At 39.6% G+C, this 22,108-nt stretch overlaps 1 protein-coding gene across 6 annotated transcripts in view; it reads right to left on the bottom strand.

The window, feature by feature from the left end:
- The window catches only part of MYO16 (myosin XVI), a 329,444-nt gene that overhangs the window by 300,063 nt on the left and 7,273 nt on the right, over positions 1–22,108 (bottom strand). The window contains exon 1 of one of the 6 annotated variants that reach the window (XM_085552510.1): positions 2,027–2,128. The exons of the other annotated variants lie outside the window; for them this stretch is intronic. The gene's annotated coding sequence lies outside the window, so the exon portion shown is untranslated. Of the gene's footprint in view, positions 1–2,026; positions 2,129–22,108 lie in introns of those variants that run through there. 6 annotated transcript variants of the gene reach the window in all.

Here is a 22,108-nt window from a genome sequence, read left to right as displayed (position 1 = left end):
AGGTCTTTTCCAACCTGAGTAATTCTATGAATTCATAGCAGACAAAAGGCTGCAATACAAAAGCTGAAGAAACGTGCATTACTGAGAAAAAAAAACACTTCACCCGGGATGCAATTGTGGCCTCCAATAGAGATACCTCTTTCTTCCCTGCCCCAGAAGCAGTTTTTTCAGCTCTTCACTGGGAAGTCTGGCTTTAAAAACTGTTTCTGAGTATTTTGAACAATAATTCATAAAAGTAGAGTGTACAGCTATAACAAGTGACAAATGAACAAATGTACTTCATGCATACACAATGTACAACAAACTTGCTTCTGGCCTACACTATCTGTTTTTGCATCTGTTTAACCTTGATTTCTGCAGGTTTACTCAATTAAGTTCGAGATTCTGTTCACATTTAGTACAACAAAAACGAGCAATCTCTTGAGATGCAGCCACTTGCCATCACATACACCTTACATAGGAACAGAGCTTAACATTTGCAGGGAAATGCAAGAAAAAGTGTGACTGAAGAGCTAAAAGATGTTACTGTGCCACACAAAAGCTTTACTCCCATCTTAACACTTCAGATCACTAAAAGCTCTCAGTGAGCACCATGTACAGCCAACACTTGCCCCGTGTTTTCCTTTGCCTTATCATTGCATCTCCATGTAAAAACCATCAGTCAGTAAGTTCTCAGCCAATAGTCTGGCAAACATTGTTCTCTAAAACTTAGGCTAAAAGGGTAAGCACAAAGAAATATTAGTTGTTTTGTAAATAAATCGAGCTATGCAGATCTGATTTGGACTAAAGAAACCACAGCAGTAGCACAGTGGCTTTTACGTGACACAGTGATACATTACACAAAATACACTGTATTGGCTGTGCTTGACAAGAATACTCTGACATTTGAAAAAAAAAATTAACTGTGTGCTATTTAACTTAGTGTTGTTGTATGTATTTTCTTCATAAGCAAATGAAATGTAGTCTGCTTGGTCATGGTAAATGCAGTCATGGAAATAATAAGGGGGAAAACAGGAAAGCTTGTGGAAAATGTCAGATTTATGTTAAGCAAAAAAATGAATAGTAAGCTTAGACTGAGTTAATAGCTTCAGAACTACAAGCACTGAACCAAACAGAAGCACACCTACTGCCCCAAATAAACAGAGCCTAAAAAGTGTTCTAAAAATAGGTTTCATTACATCCTACACAAAGAAGTATCAATTTGCAACACTCAGAACTCAGATGCAATAAACCAACCTTTTACTCCTCTATTAAAGAACCTTTCCCAAGCCTAAAATCTGATTTATTTGGTCGTCCTGTCCAACTGCACCAAAATGAATTAGTAAAACAGAAATCCTAATTAAAAAAATGCCTGATCTGTGTATGTACTTCTTTTCCCTTCAGTGACAGAAATATACTGATAGCACACCTCATAATAATCATCCCTTTCCCAGAATGTTTTAAGATAACTAAGATAAACAAAAAACAATTTTCTAAGTCATTCCAAATACTGTAGGTCACAAAATTCACAAAACAGTGCAATGAAGCTTGATCAGTATTTGTACTATCCATCTATAAAGCACAGATATCTATCTTTTGTTATATCCACATGCTATTCAAAACACATACCATCTCCAGGACATTTGTTTTACCACTGTACTTCATGTTTAGAAATACATAGGGTGTTTAGAAATACTCTGAGCTTAAACTTGTCCTTTATTTGAAAACATGCTTTCAAAATCAACTTCTACAATATTATCTTGCAGCTGATAACACAACTCATACTCGAGTTCGTTTACCTTATCTTGGTTTTATATCACTACCAACTGTTTTCATTTCTTTTTAAAAAAGTATGTAGTTTATATGTAACTATATTCATTACGCATGGATACATTTCTCAAATGCATTATATATGTTGAAAATATATGCATAGCATCACATGAAGAATACATAAGACTCTGTAGTGAAGAAAATACCCATAATATCTCATTTTCAAAAGTCACTCTAATAATATATTAAAAACATGCAAAGAAATAGATTTTCTTACCGCAGTTTCTATCTTGACCAATTTGGCTCCCACATATTCCCGTGTTCAACTGAATCAATTTCACACTTACTCACCTCCCTGTCTCTCTGATGTGGTTTATTCATTGGTTTGATATTGCCATAGCAACTCTGCAACATGGTAACATGCTATTCAAGCAATGCTGCTCACCTCCCAGCGTATGGTGAGCAGCTATAGTTGCCTGACACACACGGCTTTATATTATGATGTATATTGATTTCTGATTCCTGCTATTAGCAAACTGTTTTAATGTTACCATTTCTAACTCTGCATCTAGAAACCATTCATCCTGACCTTCATAGCAGTTAATCTGTAATGGTTTTAGCTTCACTATACAAATCAGCTCCCATCTCAGATTCAAATCCAGGATACATTTTGACTCTAAATTCCAAATCTTTCAAAAAACTGAGAATAGAAAACCCAAGCATCATTTTTTATGTTTTTCTTCAAAAAGTTCAGCCTTAAAAAGCTTTCCCTCTGAGAAGGAGGTCTAGAGGACCTGGAAGCCCTCTTACCCCCAAGCCTCTCCGGAACTGCAAACAATCCAGCTGCTACAGGATAGATAGCATTTTGTCCCCAGACAGACATGGGAACAGCACGGCCTGTCACGGGAGGCAGTGCTTGAACTGGTTCTGCTCCCAGTGCCTCCTGCATTTGTGTAAAACAGCAGAAGACAAGAGGAATATCAGTTGCAGCAAGCAAGAGGTTTTTAAGCTACAAAGTCGACTGTATCAATGCTATGCAAATCAGGGCATCCCCAAGCACAGATTTGGATGACAGGAAGGAAACTAGGCAAACTTCCAGGGCAATGGTATGAGTGGGAGTTGAGTCTGTCTCATTCACTGAGCCTTTATCTTCACAAGTTGGCAAGCATTTCACAACCATGCTTACTCACAGTGGAAACATGCTTATGTTTGAACAGGGTTGTACCACAGCTTGACCTAACTGGGCTTCATAAAAGCAGCTTACTTGCCCTCAGACACGGGTGGACAAGTCCCATACAACACAGAGGCCCTGCCCACACATGACACAGAGAAACAGAAATGAAAACATCAGTACCACAGGACTGAACACATCTGTGATCATAGTAACATACCAGAACACCTCCTCCTGCTTACCTAGCTGCATCACAGCTGTTTCAGACTACACTGTGCTTAAGCTCAAAGGTTAAATGCTGTTGTTTGCCTTAAGCTAAAACACATCTGTGACACAGTATGAGTCTCACAGCAGAAATTTAAGTTGCAGCCAGGTTGCTGCAACTCAGTAAGGTTTGTGATCTGAGATGTACCACAGAAACATCTCTGCATGGCCTAGTAACAAAGGGCTCTGATTCCCTTCCCCAGAAATGTGAAACCAGCATTTTTGTCTGGAATTCCTTTGGACAATATCAAGGAAAAGACACAGAGGAAAGATAGAAAACTGAATATTAATTCTCCCACTGAATATATTTGGTCTTTCTGAGAAATAGGGAACTCTGAAAAAAAGAGTTGAAAGAAAATTACATTCTATCTAATCTGAGAACCTGTTTCATCTGCGTATGCTCTCAATTCACAGAGACCTTTGCTGGAACTCTTACAGTAAGCACAATGCAAAGGAATCTGAGCAGTATTAAACATTGCCAACTGGTCTGGTGTTTGTTGCACCCTTCACCATCTTAGCAAAAATTTGATTCTTCATGCCCCCAACACAGTCATCTGCTTTCATATAACAGACCTCAAGTTAGCCCCCATCTGGCTCCATGCGTGGCCACACAGCCAAGAATACTGCATGTATATATACATCAAGATACTCGGCATCATTCTCACCAACAGTAATACACACTTCTGAGAACAAAGAATAGTACAGAAGTCATAAAGTGTCCACATGACTGTGTCATCTTTAAATAATCCCAGAACTATGAACCTGCAAACAAAGCAAAACTCAGTTCAACAATAACTAAATCTAAGCTTCAGTAGCAGCCCAGCCTAGATACACATTGTCATGGAGAGACAACTCTGAAAAACCACCCTTGCTTCCCTTTTGCTCCCCAGGTCTCAATAACTGCGCCAAAGGACTAATCAAGCAAAGCAAACATCAGAATTACTCTTCTGGAAACAATAATTTTTCCTTAATAAATATTATGAAAGTTGAAGAAAAAAAAAAAAAAGCAACCGAATGTGATATAGTAATTTCCTTGTAGGTTTGAAATAGTCTTTCATTTCAGCAATATGGAAACACAGGCAAAAATTTCTGAGAAGTATCACAGCTGGAGTCCTATGAACTAAGGTCTGATGTCAGCCCTTATACACTGCCAGCAGCTCTGGTTGCTTCTCTAGTTTCTTCATCTTTAGGATGCACAGTCTCTGTATAACCTTTTCCAAGCACTTACTCCTCATTCCCTCTCTGCTCCCACCTTAATTTCTTAAACCCACCACTATAAAATTGCTAGAATAAAAGTCACTCATTTCAACTATACAGCCAAGATATACAGTCAGTCAGTTGTAAGAGGACAGCCATGCTCTACACTTGGCATTTTGTAGGGCCAGAAACACTAAGGTTCAGTGTACTTTAGTACTAAGCCCTACACAGTTACATGAGCATGGTTTGACTGTTCTGGTCTTTGAGCAGTGCACAAACCAATTTTCTTTACCTCCACCCTCCAGGCAAGGCGATAACTCACAAAGTATTTTACATCCAGTCACAACATGGGCTGCCAATCAAACTATTCCGAATTAAAACAAAAGGTCGTAGAACATGATTTGGGCTTTAGTTGCACTTAATTATTTAGACCAAATGAGAGGAATGATAATTCTGATTTCACATCATTTCCAAACTCAGTATATAACTTCTTTAAAAATGCACCCATTGCTGCCTTGATATTCTCCCAGTAGAGGTGCATACAAGTACGATTTTGATTTGCCGAGACTCTCGAGAGTTTAATCTGTAAATATACCTTGGAACTTGTAAAACATATAGGATGAAAAGCCCTCACATTTCAAGCATCCCCTTTACCTTTTTATTTCCCTTCAAATCAGAAGGCATCACTGCAACAACAGAAAATTATCTTGATAAGATGGGTGATTCAAACAGACAAAATGGGTTGCCAGCAAATAAATTGATGACAATATAAGCAATCATCAGGTCACATCAGGAAAGCTGCACAAATAGAAAATGAAGGGCCTGCAAGTGAGGTCCTACCTAGCAAAACAATTGGTGATATTTTTATTTATATTTAGAGGTCTCTATTAAACTTGCTATTTTAAGCTTGAAATTTATTGCTATAATATGGTATTATTTTGTCTGATTGTGCCTTTCTCTCTCCTTCCAGATGGACCAGTACAGACATAAAATCATCTCCAAAAGGAAAAAGGATTTCGTTACAGAAGATGCATTCTGATTTCCATCACAAGCATTAGGTAGAAGCTTAACAGAAGCTTAATTCAGCAAAATGCTAACAACTTCTGCAAGGCACTTAGAACCCTTAGCTTGTAAGATCAGGAAAGTTCACATTCTTAGTTTCAATGCTTTATTACACAGATGCGATCTACTACCATTTAGCCAGTTGAATGATATTAAAGAACAGCTTGTGTGGGACAGTCAAAATAGTGAAGTATTTGTGTAGCTTTACTCATATGGGTATCATTCCCTTCCAGCTCAAACCCTTCAAAAATTTGTTTTCCCTTATCTGTGTAAGCCGACAGAAGATTAGTGGCAGAAGAAAAGAGAATGGCTGTGTGGTTTTGCTGCAGGACACTTCTGGAGGGAACGTTCATGTTTGGCAATTCTCAATGTTAAATAGGACACAGAAGAAAAGAGTGCTTTATCCTCAGATAAATTACCACTGTAAAATTTATTTGCAGACCAAATAATTTGAGTGTGAGAAAATACACCTCTTCATTTACTTGAATTTGATGTGAATTATCAGACAAGAACATTTGGCATCGAGTGCTGAGTAAACACATAATTATCAGTTCCTGTTACAATTACAAGTAATGTAATAGGATCTCTAGTTTGCATTGTTGCTTGCTTTCCCTATAGCTCGGTTCCTTGCATTTCTAGCAAAGACTCTGTTTCACAGTATCACAGTATCACAGTCTCATGCGGGTTGGAAAGGACCTTAAAGATCATCGAGTCCAACCCCCAGGATTCGAGCCTCCTGTGTAGCAGAGTGGCACTTCGACCACTCGCGCCACAGGGGGGATTCGAACCTGGGCCTCCGGTGTTGCAACGTGGCATTCCTACCACTGCACCACCGTGGCACACAAAAGCAGTGATATTAACCAAAAATATACTTTCATTCGGGTTTCAAAGTAACTAAGTTGTCACCTTGATTCCAATACGTGGACATGAACTCATCAAGCTTCTCAGTGGTAAAGTTAATATGAATTTAATTGCCATTCTAAAGCTGAAGGACTCTGATTGCTCCTTGTAACAGGCTGAACACAGCCTTTCTTTAACACACAGAAAGATTTAATCAGTATCTACAGACAGAATGTATTAAAGTACTACTTGCATCAATTTGCAAACAAACAACACCACTACATCTTATAGCCCTTCTCATTTCCAGTCAGTGATCATCTCTGAACACTAGCATCAAAAATGACATTTCACTTTGGAGTACCTAACCAACACAGGCAAGAGTAGAATTCAACTTCACAAACACAGCCCATAAACATGACCCTACTGACGCATACTCCTCATTTGGAAGTACCTGCAACAGTACTGAAAATGGATACTCTTTGCTGCAACTTTAGGGACATGAGCAGCTTATTATATGTATTTGCAAACCCACTTGCTTAGCCTTTGTGGCAACAGTTTACAAAGGGAACAGGCCAAAGCCCCACACCTTGTTGAGTTTTGGGCACCTCAATACAGAAAGGACACTGAGGTGCTGGAGTAGGTTCAAAGAAGGGCAACAAGCCTTGTGAGAACATGCCCTACGAGGAGCAACTGAGGGAATTGGGACTGTTTAGTCTGGGGAAGAGGAGGCTGAGGGGAGACCTTATTGCTCTCTTCCAATATCTGAAAGGAGCTTACAGCGTGAGCTGGGCTGGTCTCTTCTTACTGATGACAGGACAAAGGGAAATGGTCTTAAGCTGTGCCAGGAGAAGATTATGTTGGCTATTAGGAAAAACGTTTTTTACAGAAAGGGTTGTTACACACTGGAATAGGCTCCCCAGGGAGGTGGTTGAGTCGCCATCCCTGGATGTGCTTAAAAACCATTTGGATGTGGTGCTCAGGGACATTATTGAGTGGAGGGTTGTTAAAATTAGGATGGTATGGTTAGGTTGTGGTTGGACTTGGTGATCTTTAAGGTCTTTTCTAACCAAAGCAATTCTATGATTCTAAGAAAAACCACGTGGCCTCAGAAGCAACTGATAAATGCGTAAGAGCAGCTGAGGGATTGAAGGGACTGACAGGAGTCTGAAGTAAATTATATTGGCTTAATTCCCCACACAGAAGTTATTATCCTCTCTACAGAAGAAAAGCTACAGACCTATTAATGAAAAGAGAGGCACTCAGCAGTCATAGTAACTGTTATACACATTGCTTGAGTAAGATGTCAATAAATACCAGACCTTAATGACTTGCTCCATTGTATGATATGAATTCTTTTCTAACAGAGAAAATATAAGCAACAAGACACTTGTGGATGCACTGGTTTTGTTATAGGAAACACCTTTGGTTTTGACAGAGGATTTTTTCTTTTTTTTCTTTTTTTTCTTTTTTTTTTTTTTTACACCAATGTTTTGTGAATGCCTTTCAACACATGAAGACTGTTTGACTTCCATCCTACATTGTTCATTATTTTAAATATACAGCATTCTGGTTTCTGTACAGCACAGAGATCCTAACACTTATGTCTGAAAGAGTTACTGGGTCTAATTGTTTGCATTTAATACAGCTCTTAGCATCTTACTGCAGTATGGTTTAACCCAGCAGCAGCTCAGCGTGAAGCAGCCATTCACTCACTACCCTCAAAGCCAGTAGAATGAGGATAAAGCCCAACCCTGCCCACCTCACCATCACAGTGCTGTCTTTCTAACAACTCATCACCAATGGAAAAAACCTTCTGGGGAACCACATACTCCAGCTCTCCTATTTATCCTTTTCTGCAAGTTCAGAGGTTTGGGTTGTTTTGGTTTTTCCCCCTTAAGTTTTCAAGTGCTACATAAGGTTTTGTAGCAGTAGGTTACCAAGGCAACTCACACCGAACATCGTTATCTAGATCTCATTACTAAAAAAATGTAATTTGGGGTGAATAAATTACCTTGCTCTTTCAAGAAATCTTGTAAAAGTGATGTTGTAAATCACCTTCTTTTAAGTTTTTTTAAGTTCAGGGTAGCCCAAGCATACAGTTCTACCGTGGGGGGAGGAATCTGAAGAAACAGTTCAATCAATGGTTTCCTGGTTTCCCTCATTTTACCTTAAAACTTAGAAGGAAGAACAGAACACTAAAAATGCAGGAAGATAAAAACAGGCATCTTGGAGTGGAAAAAAACAATGCAAATACAACCACAGGCATTACATTAATTCATTTTTAAAAATGGCATACTGCTGCCACAGCTCTTCAATGTGAATATATAGAGATGCTTCATTAAGCAAATAAGAGTCTCCCCTCAGTAACTGCTGCTGCCGAGCTGATGTGCTAATCTTGGGGTGTCTTGCCAAACTTACAGGTTCAGGTTTTCCATGTTTATTCCATTCACTGTCTCTAAGTAACCATGAGAACACATATTTCTGGCCCTGCAAATCCTGTGGGAGGGTTTTCCCTAGCAGGGGAAAACAGAAATGCCCACATGATCTGACATGGAGCTGATAGCGAATGCTACTGACGCTAACTCTGGCCCATTGATGGCGACGTCTAAACAACCTGACATAGAGCCTCCTTTACACTAATGCAGCACAAGTTTGAAAAGTAATCCACAGCATAACCTCTCATATTTATGCACTGTCCCCAGGGCTGTCCTTGCATCTTTCTTGCTGCTGTTCAGTTAGCAAGCATTAACAATAATTTAACAGCTTCAGACTTAAGTCCTTTGTAGCATTTTCACACCAGCTTGTTGACACTCTACTACCTAACAGGACAATTGAGAATACTGTGGTTTGGGGTTTTCTTTGTTAAACAACAATTGAAAACATTCAGGTTAGTTATCAGAAGATCGTAAATGTGAGTAGGTGAATCTTTCATCATAGGAAGACTTTAAAATCATATTAATGTCTTATTAAATCTTCACCCAGTAGAAATCCATTCAGCTGGATCTGAATCTCAGGTAGTCCCATTCTGCACTGACAAAGAGCAATGCAAGGATCTAAGTTCAGCCCCTCAGCTTCTCTTGGGGATCTCCTAGTAGCTACGCTGGTTCCCCTTGATCCATATTTCCAAAGCAGCACATGCAGTCACTTCTAACCATATTTGCAGTTTGCTTCACTGAGCTTCTGGTCTTGGATGTTTCAAAGCACACATCCTTACCAGCAGATAAGCCAAATCACAAGCTTGTGTTCTCCATCCTCAGACCACAAGCACACAACACACAGGTGTAAGAAAGAGAAGGCTTGACAGCAGCTTTTCTGTATCTAGAGGGGAGCTTGAAGGAAAGAAAGACCCTCCTTAGCAGGGTCTGTTGTGATAAAACAAGGGGAAATGGTTTCAAACTATACGAGGGAAGATTTAGGTTAAATACAAGAATAAAGTCTTTTACAGTGAGGGTGATGAGGCACTGGAATAGGTTGCCCAGAGATGTGATCGATGCCCTGTACCCGGAGACTTTCAAGGCTAGGCTGGATCAGTCCCTGGGCAACCTGACCTAGCTGTGGTGTCCCTGTTCATTGCAGGGGAGCTTGGACTAGGTGGCCTTTAAAGGTCCCTTCCAACTCTTAAGGATTCTATGGTTCTATAGATTCTATTCTAATGACCAGTAACATTGCATTACTGGATGTGGCACTTTGTTCTGGGTCAGATTTTTTTTTTTTATCAAGTCTGCATCAGAGCACACCACATTTTCATAAGAGAACACATTGCTAAAGCTTCACTCATGGCTGTTTGCCTGACAGTCAAGCAGGAGGCACACACCAGGCAGCACACTGGGCTTCAAAGACTTCTTACCCCTTACCAGGCTAGGCACCATAAAATATTTATAGACTATTTTGTGTTGCATTTCACTGCAAATACCATATGGTTAGTGAACTATTCAATGCTCAGAATGACAATAAAGAGATTACATTTGAACGCACTGTGTAGCAAATAGCCCATTATCTCCTAAAATAAGCACAGCCTGCTTGTTCCTTCAGCCGGGTTCCGCAGCACTAAGCACCTCTACATAGTGCAGGGATGCAGGTGGGTTGAACATCTACTCCCCTGTAATATCCCATTTCCATTCACAATACTTGTGCACATACTTTCCTGCACATCAAGAGGAGAACAGGGCCTGAAGGGTATGAGTTCTTTAATGCAGTGTATACTGAAAGAGTGAGGGAAGCAAGGTAGCTACAGATCCCCTACCCAGGCACTGTACAGTTCCTAGTTATAGTTATAACCATATGATGATGCGGCACTTAGAAAATTGCTAGTAGTATACTAAGGAACTAAATAAGAGGAGCATCTGACCTCCGGAATAATTTAACTCATTCTGAAAGAAAGCAGCCACCATTATGGAAAAAATCCTTAAATAATTCCCTTAATTATTTATTTATTTATTTATTTATTTAACTCATATACAATCAGAAATTTGCAAGGAAACTTGAGATGTATAGGTTCGAGTCATGCTGTACCTCATCTCTACTGCATCATCATACATTCCTTCTTGCATTTGTAGTCAAGAGAAGCAAGACAGCCATTTTGTACATAAGATTAGCTTTGCAGGGAAAGACAGGCAGCACAGACAGACACAGGAGGATTGAAGAAAGTGCCAACTAGCTGAACAGACTTAGTCTTTTACTTGCAGAAGAAACCATGCACCATATTGAGCTCCTGCTTTGGGTAGCCAATCCCAAGAAAAGGATGATCTTTTAGGAGCTACTACAATATTTAGGATCCTAAAGCAGCTCATTGGATCAGCCATGCAGTGGTAAACCAGTTAGGATAATCCCAGTTATATCCAACAATGAACTGTGGCCAAATAAGAGGGTTAGAAGTTTGCTTCAACAAAAGCTGGTTGGGCACCAACTAGAGCTCCAGCACAAGGAGGACAAGCAGCCTTCCACACCACTCTGTTTCTTTTTTGTGTCACTTGACTAGAAATTCTGCAACCTATTCAGATTTGAAGGTTGTTTTATTTGTTTGTTTTGCCTACACTTTAACTATTAAACACATCTTGGGTTCTCTGTTATATCTCTTCGTGCATCCATTTTTTGTCCACTGCATTAACAGCTTTACACTTAAAGAAGTTTACATACAGAAGATCTGTATATTTTTATTCTCATTTCCCTTCATGCTTTCTGCCTGTTCAGAGCTTAAAGACAGCACCTTTTGCATTAAATCATGACCAGGTCCATTAACATTAGGAAACCATCCCCATTAAAGCAGTAATATATTGATATGCAAACACTCCACTCCCAGAAGCTTTTTTCCAACACTTCATTACCATTTTTCACTGCTGAACCATTATATCCTCCCAGAGCAGGTTTTTATTGTTCCATTTCCTCACTCTACCATCCCCGACACAAACAAAAGGAGGGGCAACTGTAGATAAATCAACCAAACTTCCCATTGGGCTCCCTTCTGCACCATCGCCATCTGTGCCTGCCACAATAACACACAGGTTGTTCATGATGGCTCTGTGGTCGTCCCAGCCCAGTACCTCCACTGTCTGCCTTTAGATGCACATACACAAGGGAGAGATTTCTTCCAAATAAGCTGAAGGTGCACAGCTGATGCCCTTCTCCTCACTGCTCATCACCTGGTCTTTACCATGCAATTTACAAACTACTGATTTCAAGACCTGAGAGGCAATATGTCAGGTTTTCAACAGTCCGTTTACTCACAGAAATATTCCCCTGACCTAAAATAATCAGATTAAACCATCTCTTTGGCAAAGAACAATATTTCCAAAGAAGTGGGAAGCTTAAATCACAAACAAGGTTAGGAATATGTGATTGTTTCCTCTGACTAAATTAACACTGCCGAAGGACAGAATGAAATATTGATCTATGTTTCTGAATTAGCTTTCTAAGCTTTGCAATCACCTTTTCATAGCTGTGAACACAGCACAGCAAAAAAAACTGATCATCACTCATTTTGCAAGCTGAGCCACATGATCGTTAATGGTTGAGTTGTTAATTAAAAATGGTAGCAGAATCCCAGATTAGTCCCGTCTTTATAAGAACACCATTAATAAACCTGTTTTTCAATTTAGGAAACATCATCTCTGCATATAGTAGGCATTGTAATATTCCTACAGCACTTCATTCATTACCTTGACAGGTTGCATCACTTAGGCCATCCAAGGGAATATATTTCAGCAGCTTACAAATGCTATCTATGTTTCCATACAGAAACCTCACATGCACAATGTCTGCTTTAAATCTTACATCACCATTTCTGTAAAACAGTGGACACAACAACAAGCCCATGAACAATACACTCACAACAGGCTTTCTACTGTATTATTTGGTGCCAAACAAAATGATTGTTTGGCTGAAGAATTCTCATCTCACTATTTTCCTTTTTTTTCCCCCCAGTCAGATTACAGTGTAAATCAAGTGAAAAAAACCCCACTCTTCCACAAACACTCAACCAGGAAACAAATCAGGGTCCAGCACATTTGCGTCCTCAATCCTCCTATAGTCTGTATTATGATATGAACATAACCACGTACAACATATGGCAATAGCTGTGGTACCACCTGATTTGCAATGCATCAGTAACATTGGCCTGATCTAGCCCTCAAGTATCTCAAGTATGATACTACTGTCTCAAGTATGATATCCAAGGCAAACACTTTTCCTTCCAAAACTTACACAGCAAAGTGCCACTGAGAAGAATAGTCTCCTCAGAGAAGCCCCAAAAAACTGGCAGCCAAGAGGGAATTCCTTTTGAAAGTTTCTATATCTAGTAATCAATTTGACCAGCACTCATATGCTATATACATACGTATACACACAAATATATACACACACACCATACTTCAAAATTTATATATATATATGTGTATGTATATGTATATGTATATAAACCCAGGGGCAGAAACCATAAACACACAATGAATGAACAACCAGCACACAAAAATGCTGAGGTAGCAATTCTGCTAAAACACAAGGGCTGCTCCAAAAGCAATGCCTCCCATTTTATTATGCCAGCCCATGATGTCAGAGATGGTGATGGTATAGTAGTAGAGGCTGAACTATCCTGCCAATATCCCATTACAGATGGTAGCAGTGGGACAGACCAACACAATGGGGCCTGATGCAGAAGTGCAGATGAAACAGAGGTGTGTCACTGAATTCCTTCATGCAGAAAAAACAGCATCCACTGACATTCATAAAAAATTGCTGAGTATTTATGACGACCAAACAGTGTATGTGAGTACATATAGCAGGTGATGTGTTTCAGCAGTGGCAACTTGTGGTTGCCTCCACTTGTGTAGACTTCTACAAGCATGACTCTTGAAACTCTATGAAAATGCATAGCTAATGGTGGTGACTACGATTAAAACAGCAAATTCTCAGCAACAAAACACTATCAAATAATGTTATAATGCTCTTTGTATGTGTTGTTTCCACGAAAATAAATAGAAAACATTATTTTCAGAGCAATCTACATATAGGCTGAGATTCAATCCTGCTGTCACTAGACAGTCAGCAGTGGAAATGTAAATATTAGCCAAAAAGACTATTTTAATCAGCCTCCGACTATGAATTGCTAAGAATTGTGAATAATAAATGAATTCCAAGACTGGAGTACACAAACACATAGAAGACTGATGAATGGTTATTAGAAACCCCGTTTATTTCCTGTCTCTGAAACATTTTATGGATTTGCAATAGTGGATTAAAAAAGAAAACTTCACTATTTCCTATTTTAAGCATACAGAAAAGGAAGATTTAGGAAATAGTGACTTAGAGAGGAGAACCAACTGAAGAATAGACAAGATTCTTATTTCGTACACAGCAACATCGTACACCCTGTTTTTAAGGAGATGCAACTGATCTCCTTCCAGTAGAGTTCGTCTGATGTGTGTTCCCCACATAAACAAGTGAGTTATTTCACTGAAAGCCCGTACTATTTTAAAATCTTTGTCTCCATTTCTGAGAACTTCTCATTCCCCACAAAAATACAACCGAAGTCCTGTCTTTAAGAACTCCTGTCTTTATGCTACATGCATACAGCACAGCTCTTTCTGCCAGTAAAACAACCTTTATTGAAGTCACTTTAAAACTAAACATAAGTTTTGGAAGTCTATAGGCAGGAAAATACACAAATTTAGTGTACTTCTACAGAGCTTCTAATTATATGTATTAGAGTAAAAAATGAAAACCTACAGAAATAGTACTACAGTAAATAGAATTTTGAGATCATGCCTTTGCTTCTAGAAATTGGTACAACAGCATTTACACTTGAGCTAAATCAAATTACAGCAGAACAGTGTACTTCACTGTAATTTTGCTGACACTAATAGTATTTATCTTGCATCCAACGTGAGAATGAATGGCTTAATCCCATCATGAAGGGAATCCTGCCCAGTTTAAAGTGCTGGCCAGAAAGCCTGGAAGAAATGGAGAGAGCTGTCGCTAGTAGCCAAAGCCAAACAAATTTGAGAGTTGTATCTGTTCTGTGCGTAATTGCTCACATGAATTTTGTTGATTCTTCTAGCACTGGCAGCACAAGGTCTCAGTAGAACAGTAGTCTGAGTAGAGATATGAGATAATGCAAGGCAATTTTTGTGTACACTATTAGGGAAATAGTGGACCAGGGAAAGATATGGCAATTAGAATATTAATGTCCACATCCTGGAATACTGATATCTGCATGAAAAGGAATAAACTTTACCTCAGTTGCAAAGGCATTGCTATAGAATTTAATTCTGCAGTTCATTCTATTTTTAATGGATTTTGCTTGCTATTTTCTATCACATAGTAGGTTATGTAAAATAGTTCACATGGCAGTTATGCAAAAATTAACAGCATTTACTATGTTTCAATGCTTGCAATTAAACAGGGAACATTTCCACACCACTACCATATATGCTATTAAATGATATACTAAAGTCATCTTTGTGCGTAGAGAGGAGAATAACAAGGATACTGAAGATACCTTATTTAACAAGGGAAAGTCTTTGCTTCTTTTGAATTACTTTAAATATACAATTATCTTTGTTAAGGAGGCTCTGAATAAATTATACCAGTTAATGTGTTTTTTAGAAGGATTCAATATTAGATATTCACAGACAATATAATAGAGTAAATCAAGATCAACACAATGTCCCTCAAAGGATTAATAATTAAGTCTTAGCTGCGATATGCACAAAAATACCAGACTGCAGAAAAAATTCTGACTACATAGTCAAGCTTCCCATTTGCTTTGAAGCCATTCGAGAAAATGCCTCAAAGGACAGACTGCAGATTAGGAGCTGTTGGAGAGGGTCCAAAGGAGGGCTACAAAGATGGTCAGAGGGCTGGAGCATCTCCCCTATGAAGACAGGCTGAGAGAGCTGAGCTTGTTCAGCCTGGAGAAAAGAAGGCTGTGGGGTGACTGCGCTGCAGCCCTTCAGTACCTAAAGGGAGCCCATAAATAGGAGGGTAGCCAACTTCTTGAAAGGGTAGACAAGAGAAGGACAAGGGGAAATGGTTTTATTTGAAGGAGGGAAGATTTAGGTTAGATGTCAGAAGGAAGTTCTTTACTATGAGAGTGGTGAGGTGCTGGCACAGGCTACCCAGAGAGGCTGTGGATGACCCATCCCTGGAGGTGTTCAAGGCCAGGTTGGATGGGGCCCTGGGCAGCCTGGGGAGGTTGGTAGCCCTGCCTGTGGTGGTGGTGGAGGGAGGGGTTGGAGATTCATGACCCTTGAGGTCCCTTCCAACCCAAGCCATTCTATGATTCTATGACTACGTCAAGCAAAATGCATTGTTTTCCAAAATAATGTTTTAATGCCATACAGTAATGTCACACAAAGTTGATATATACATAATACATCAAAAGAATAAAGGTGCATTAAACATTCATAGAGCTTCTGTCTGAAAAGGAGTAAAAGGAAAAATCCATATTAATTTCAGTTCAGTATTTTCTTACCATAGACCATGAACCTTAACATGTAGTAGACAATCTGAAAGTTTGTAGACTGTTGGACTTTACATTTATGTCTTGGTAGTCCATATACTATTGTGTAGATTATAGTGGCAAGTTGACTTTGGCTAGCTGGCAGGTGCCTACCCAGCTGCTCCATCACTCCCACTCAACAGAGCAAGGAGGGAGAATAAGGCGGAAAAAGTCACGAGTCCAGATACAAAAAGACCTGTTACCATCTCTGGCAAAACAGACAGGACTTAGTGAAATGTAATTTAATTCATGGCCAGTTTAGATGGAGCAGGATAGTGGGAAACAAAGACAAATCCAAAACATCTTTCTCTCAGCTCTCCATTCTTCCTAGGCCCAGAATCACTCCCCTTCATTCACACTTCTTTTACTTCCCCTGCTGCCCCCCAAGCAGAGCAGGGGAACAGAGAACTGGCTTAACAGTTTCCCTCTTCTGCTCCTTCCTACTTGCACTGGCTACCAAAGCTGATTGAAACTCACCATGTCCAGCATGGGGCAGACCCCCAGCCTCATCTCACAGATGCCACCCAGACAGCCCCTCTGCTACCAAACCTTGCCAACTACATCCAATGTAATTATTTGCTGACATACAGGTTGTTTAAATATGACATACCAGAGTATTCAACTCCTCTGCTTCCCATAGTAAAGAGCAAATTGTAGCTGCTTGACTTTAAGAAAAAAAGATGAATTAAGTTCTTCCATGGAGAACCTCCAAGGAAACTCCCAGTGTGACTGTGGACAGTTTTTCCCAGGTACAAGAAAATCCCCAAGATTCTAAAAATGACAAAGAGTTCCCCAAGCTTTGATGTTGTCATTCTAAGGCAGCCTAGCTCCACCACCAGCTCGCCACGCTTGAACACAGTACAGAACTGAACAGTTCAGCTGGAAGAGACTTTCAAAGATCACTGAGCTCAACTGCTTGACCACTTCAGGGCTAACCAGAAGTTCCAGCATGTTATTGAGGGTGTTGTCCAAATGTCTCTTGAACAACAAGCACAGGGCATCAGATACATCTGCAGAAAGCTTGTTCCATTGATTGACCACCCTCCTGGCAAAGAAATGTTTCTCAGTGCCCAGTCTGATCCTGCTCTGGTGCAGCTTTGTGGCATTTCCACATCCTGCCATCAGTTCCCAGAAGCAGAGCAGAGCCCAGCTCTTCCCTCTGCTTCCCCAACTCAGTGAGCAATGAGGTCATGTTTTGGCCTTCTTCAGACTGTACAACCCAGTGTCCTCAGCCTCTCCTCACAGTCCATGCCTCCCAGCCCTTTTATGCCTATAGTCAGTACACAGATTGGAATAAAGACCTTGAAGAAGCATTTTTATTTACACAGTAAACAAAATGCATATGAAATATAAATATAGATTAGCATATTCATTGTGGAGCTCTAAATTTGATACATAAATTCATTAGGGAAGCAATAAATGTGCTGTATAAATTAATTACTTCGTGGTTATCCTCATTAAATGCTACTTAATGAGTTAATAAGCTTGAAAAGCAATGACAAATTGCTAAAGTACATGTACAGGTTTTTTCTTTTTTTTAAAAAAAAAAAAAGAAAGCGTCATGTTAACAGAATGTTGCAGCTCTGGATACAAACTAATAAAATTTATGACAGCTGGTGATTTTATCTTATAAAATTCACTAACAGAATACAACCATACAGAATTTGGACTCTGCAAACTCTGCACTTCCAACTGCAGAAGAGATTCTTGCTAAAGCTTAAGAACCACCTACTACTGAAAGAAAAACTTACTTGTACCACAGGATGACCTCCATGTTAGGCTGTGCTAAATCAAAATGATCCGTACAGAGTGGCCTGTGTATGTGTGTAAGTAATACCATCTATCTGTTTCCAGAAAACCAGAATTGCTACAAAGAGCACAGTACCACTATCTGATAGAGCACATTCTCAGCTACAAAACACTATTTTTTTGAACAGTTTCTACCATTGATATCTGTATTTTAACCAGCAATGAACAAGAGCCGGCATGCCGCACTCATAGAAATCTGCACCAGTGAAGGTGATCCACTACTGCTGTCATCAGTGCTGAAACTGCTTGTGCTTTCATCTTGTAGAGCACAAAGCCTGAAAGACGTGTTGGTTTATGTTACAATTTAAATGCAGAAAATCCCACATAAGTATGTTTTCCACTTTCACAGAATCACAGAACTGTAGGGGTTGGAAGGGACCTCTAGAGATCACCGAGTCCAACCCCCCCCCTGCCAAAGCAGATTCCCTACACCACTTTCTTTCCATGCCATAACGTACATGAGAGAGGATGGCATGCTGCACCCCAAGGTACATTAGTCATATTGATATTACAAATAACTTTAGCGTAAAGTAAAATATAGCCCAAACACATCTTAAATACCAGCCACATCAGTGCATTAACTAAGCATGGTTCAGTGAATTCATCAATATGCAGCTCTCTCACCTTCCCAGGACACACACAATTTGCAGTGAAACTACCAGCATAACCTTGAATAAATTATTTAAGGCGGTCTTGGACTATTTCATGCTCAAATAATTCCTTAAAAAAACCTCAGGATATTAATCCAAATTTCCACACTCCTTAAACTGACTTTGTTAACTTCTTAAAACTAACTTACACCAACAAAATGTAACTTTCCTTTGGAGGAACACATTAAAACAAAATGAAAGTAGTTTCCAGCATCCTCCAGCATGCCCAGTAGGATCCCCATATAAGCTAGCAGCATGAGAACTCCTTTCAAATAAAATTCAGAAGAGGCCAGTTAAGCATCAAGGAACACTACTGTACTAAATTTGCATCACCTGAGTTGCCTGCATTGCTACGACAGTAGCATTAATTCCACCAATGAAAAAAAAATGTTTGAAAGTATGCAAGAAGGCAGATGCTTATAGAGGACAGCTACTGGCATTCTTTCTTTCAGATAAATAATCCCTGTAGCTATTGTTTCATCAAACCTTGAATTCTTTTAAAACCTAACTATCCTGCGAACATAACCACGGCCATCAATCACACAGACTTTAGACATCTTCAATTGATTTTGGTCACTTAAGACTAACTCACACAGGATTTGAAAGCCACAATGCAGTTAAATGCCATCTCTAGGACTGGATCAAGACATCTTTTAAACAAATGAAGACATACTCATGCCCTCAACAGTTCTGTGCTGAGACTTTGCTAAGACAGCTAATGAGAATAGCTTTCCTAGACTCAACACTGTTTAGGACACTGTAACAAATTGTCCCTAGGTGGTTTGTAAAGTTACAGAAGGGAGAAGACACATTGTTTAATGGCGCTACTGGAAGGAGGAGGAGGAAGAAAAGAAATCCTTGATTTCTTTCTGATTACTGAGACGACAGCAATAAACGACACTAGAAAAAAGTATTTTACATGGAACAAGACTAACCATTTATCTCAATTACTACTATATATTATTTTTTCTGATAGACACTTTAACCTTCATTCATGCCCCAATTTTCAACAGTCATTCTAATGCTCTGAAAGAATCATTCTGGAAAGGAATTTAAATGCTGTTTGAGGCAGAAGAGCCACAATCAGTCACTGCCTGCATTTTCAACAAAAAAAACAGGCAGGAGAGTCACAAAATGAAGGATGGGTGGTGCCGGCTGAGATTGGTTTTCTTTCTCTTTTCCTTTAATGCATCTTATCATATTATCTCACTTCTGAACCATTATGCCTGTGGAAGGGAAGAGGGAAAGGTCATCAGTAGCCACTGGCAGCACCAGCTGGGAGCTCAAAATGGCACTTGCAGTTTTCAGCTGTCAGATGCTGCCTGAAATTTAACAAGTGCCAATAAGAAATGATCTGCAAGCAAATCTGTAGCTTTCTTTAAGCTAGCAAGGATAAATGAATGGTTTTGAGAGCAATTTGAAGGCCATTATATTATTACACTTATACACAAAGTATTTCAATTTATTCAGTTCCAGCTGTTTCCAGGTTAGCACAACTCCCACCTACATCCCATGCAAAGCTGAAGTGCATTGTGTTATGTCTGATCTGCTCCCCATTAAAATTCCCTGATGCCCTTCCCCTCTGTTATCTTTTGTGAGTATGCACCATACTCACAAAATGAGACCAAACAATATCGCTCATTTTAATGTACTCTTATGAGCGGTAATGTGAATTGCTTGTATCTCCTAACAATTAAACAAAGAATGCTGAAACAATACAAAGATATGGGAAGCAACGCAACTACACTAGTGCCTTCTATCCACATCCACACAATGTTTTTGATCCAACCCCACGTTTTTTGTCTGTAACTGTACTTTTGGTGACCTAGACCTGCCTTTCCCTAGGAGCAAACTCCACCCATGTCTAAACCCAGCTGGAATTCACAGACATGCTCCCAGGCTATCAACTAGATGAAAAAAGGAAACAGCTCCCTCCACAGCTGCAAGTTCAGCAAATACACTGCAACAGCAGCCACAACATTGCTGCCCTTCTTTTGGAAGACGATCTGCTAATATTTAAACACAGACATGGAAAGATACTTGGGTCCAACCCTTAGCCACTCCCAAATGCCACTCTGTTTAAGAATACAAATAACCTTTCAGAATACACAAAGCCAGCCTATCGATACCACAGGCCCCTTCCACCTTACACAAGATGTCCCTAGCCCCAACACGGGAGAGGACAGAGAATTAAATCATGAGCTAAGGAACGAACATTTACCATGAAGATGAATGGTCTGCAGTTTTCTACTGGGTATATGTTTCTGTGATTTCCAGACCAGACAAAGCAATGCAAACAACTCCAGCATACTGCCACAGCACACCAAAACAGAGAGACCACATCTGCCTTCCATAGCAGGTCATCGTTTCATAAAGGGCTGTGGCTGTGTCCATGCATGACTTGACATATCCACAAACAATCTCAAAGGAGTAAGTGGCTTTATCCTGCAGACCAGCTTTATCCTTCCCTCCCTCTGTTCCCAGCTTGTCTTGGATGAGTAAATTCCTTCTCAATCATTGGCACTGAACTGACTTATCTAAAATCCTGTGTATTTTATTTAAATCAGTTTTTAAAACATTAAGATTAGCTAGTCTAATGACCCCTTACTAAATACAGCAGAAATCCAGAAACTGAATTATTCTTAGCTAATAAAACTCCTCTGACTTAAATTATATTTGCTATCTCATTTGTCCCTGTGGACATGGCCTGATTTCCCCCTGTTCTTCTCACATTTGATAGGCATAAAGCTTTTGTGGGGCAAGGACTGTCATTTATTATACGTCTAAATGGGACCTATGCCACAGAAGCCTGAAGGCTTTGAAGTGTTACTATAATGAGGATGTTCGACTGCTCTTTCTAGTGGATAAGACTTGCAGTAGCTATATTCTCCGTTTAAAAGTAGTATTTTCCATTCTTGGAAAAATGTATAACAAAAATAGCAAAAATAACAGAAACAGAAAGCCTAGATAAGAGTTACACTAACAAACAAGCACACACATAAAAACCATTCAACTTATTAACCTATAAAAACTAAGCCTCTGCGGTTAAAAGTTGCCACAAACCAGCTTGGTTTCCTCAGCCTTTATTCAATGGGATAGGATCTCCCACCCTGATGAACAGCCTACTGTACACTAGAGCACTCTACAACTCCTGTGTGTTTTTGTGCCAATATTTCCATTCACAGGAGGCCAAAGATTAAAGTCTGTAATTGTAAAAAAATTAATTAAATACCAAAGTCTCACTTGGTACAGATTTAGAATCACTGATGCCCCTGAGCAGTTAGCTAGAGCCACCATTGAGCTCTTCAGTAGAAGTGCTCGCACCAAAATCCAGTTAGGTTTCATGCTTGGGAGCACTTCCAAGTTCTCTAT

The sequence above is a fragment of the Coturnix japonica genome, chromosome 1 (assembly GCF_054131305.1).
Source record: "Coturnix japonica strain WE chromosome 1, WE-NBRP24, whole genome shotgun sequence".
Taxonomy (NCBI): domain Eukaryota; kingdom Metazoa; phylum Chordata; class Aves; order Galliformes; family Phasianidae; genus Coturnix; species Coturnix japonica.
The sequence above is the reverse complement of the archived record's forward strand: the minus strand, read 5'-3'. Positions and strand labels throughout refer to the sequence as shown.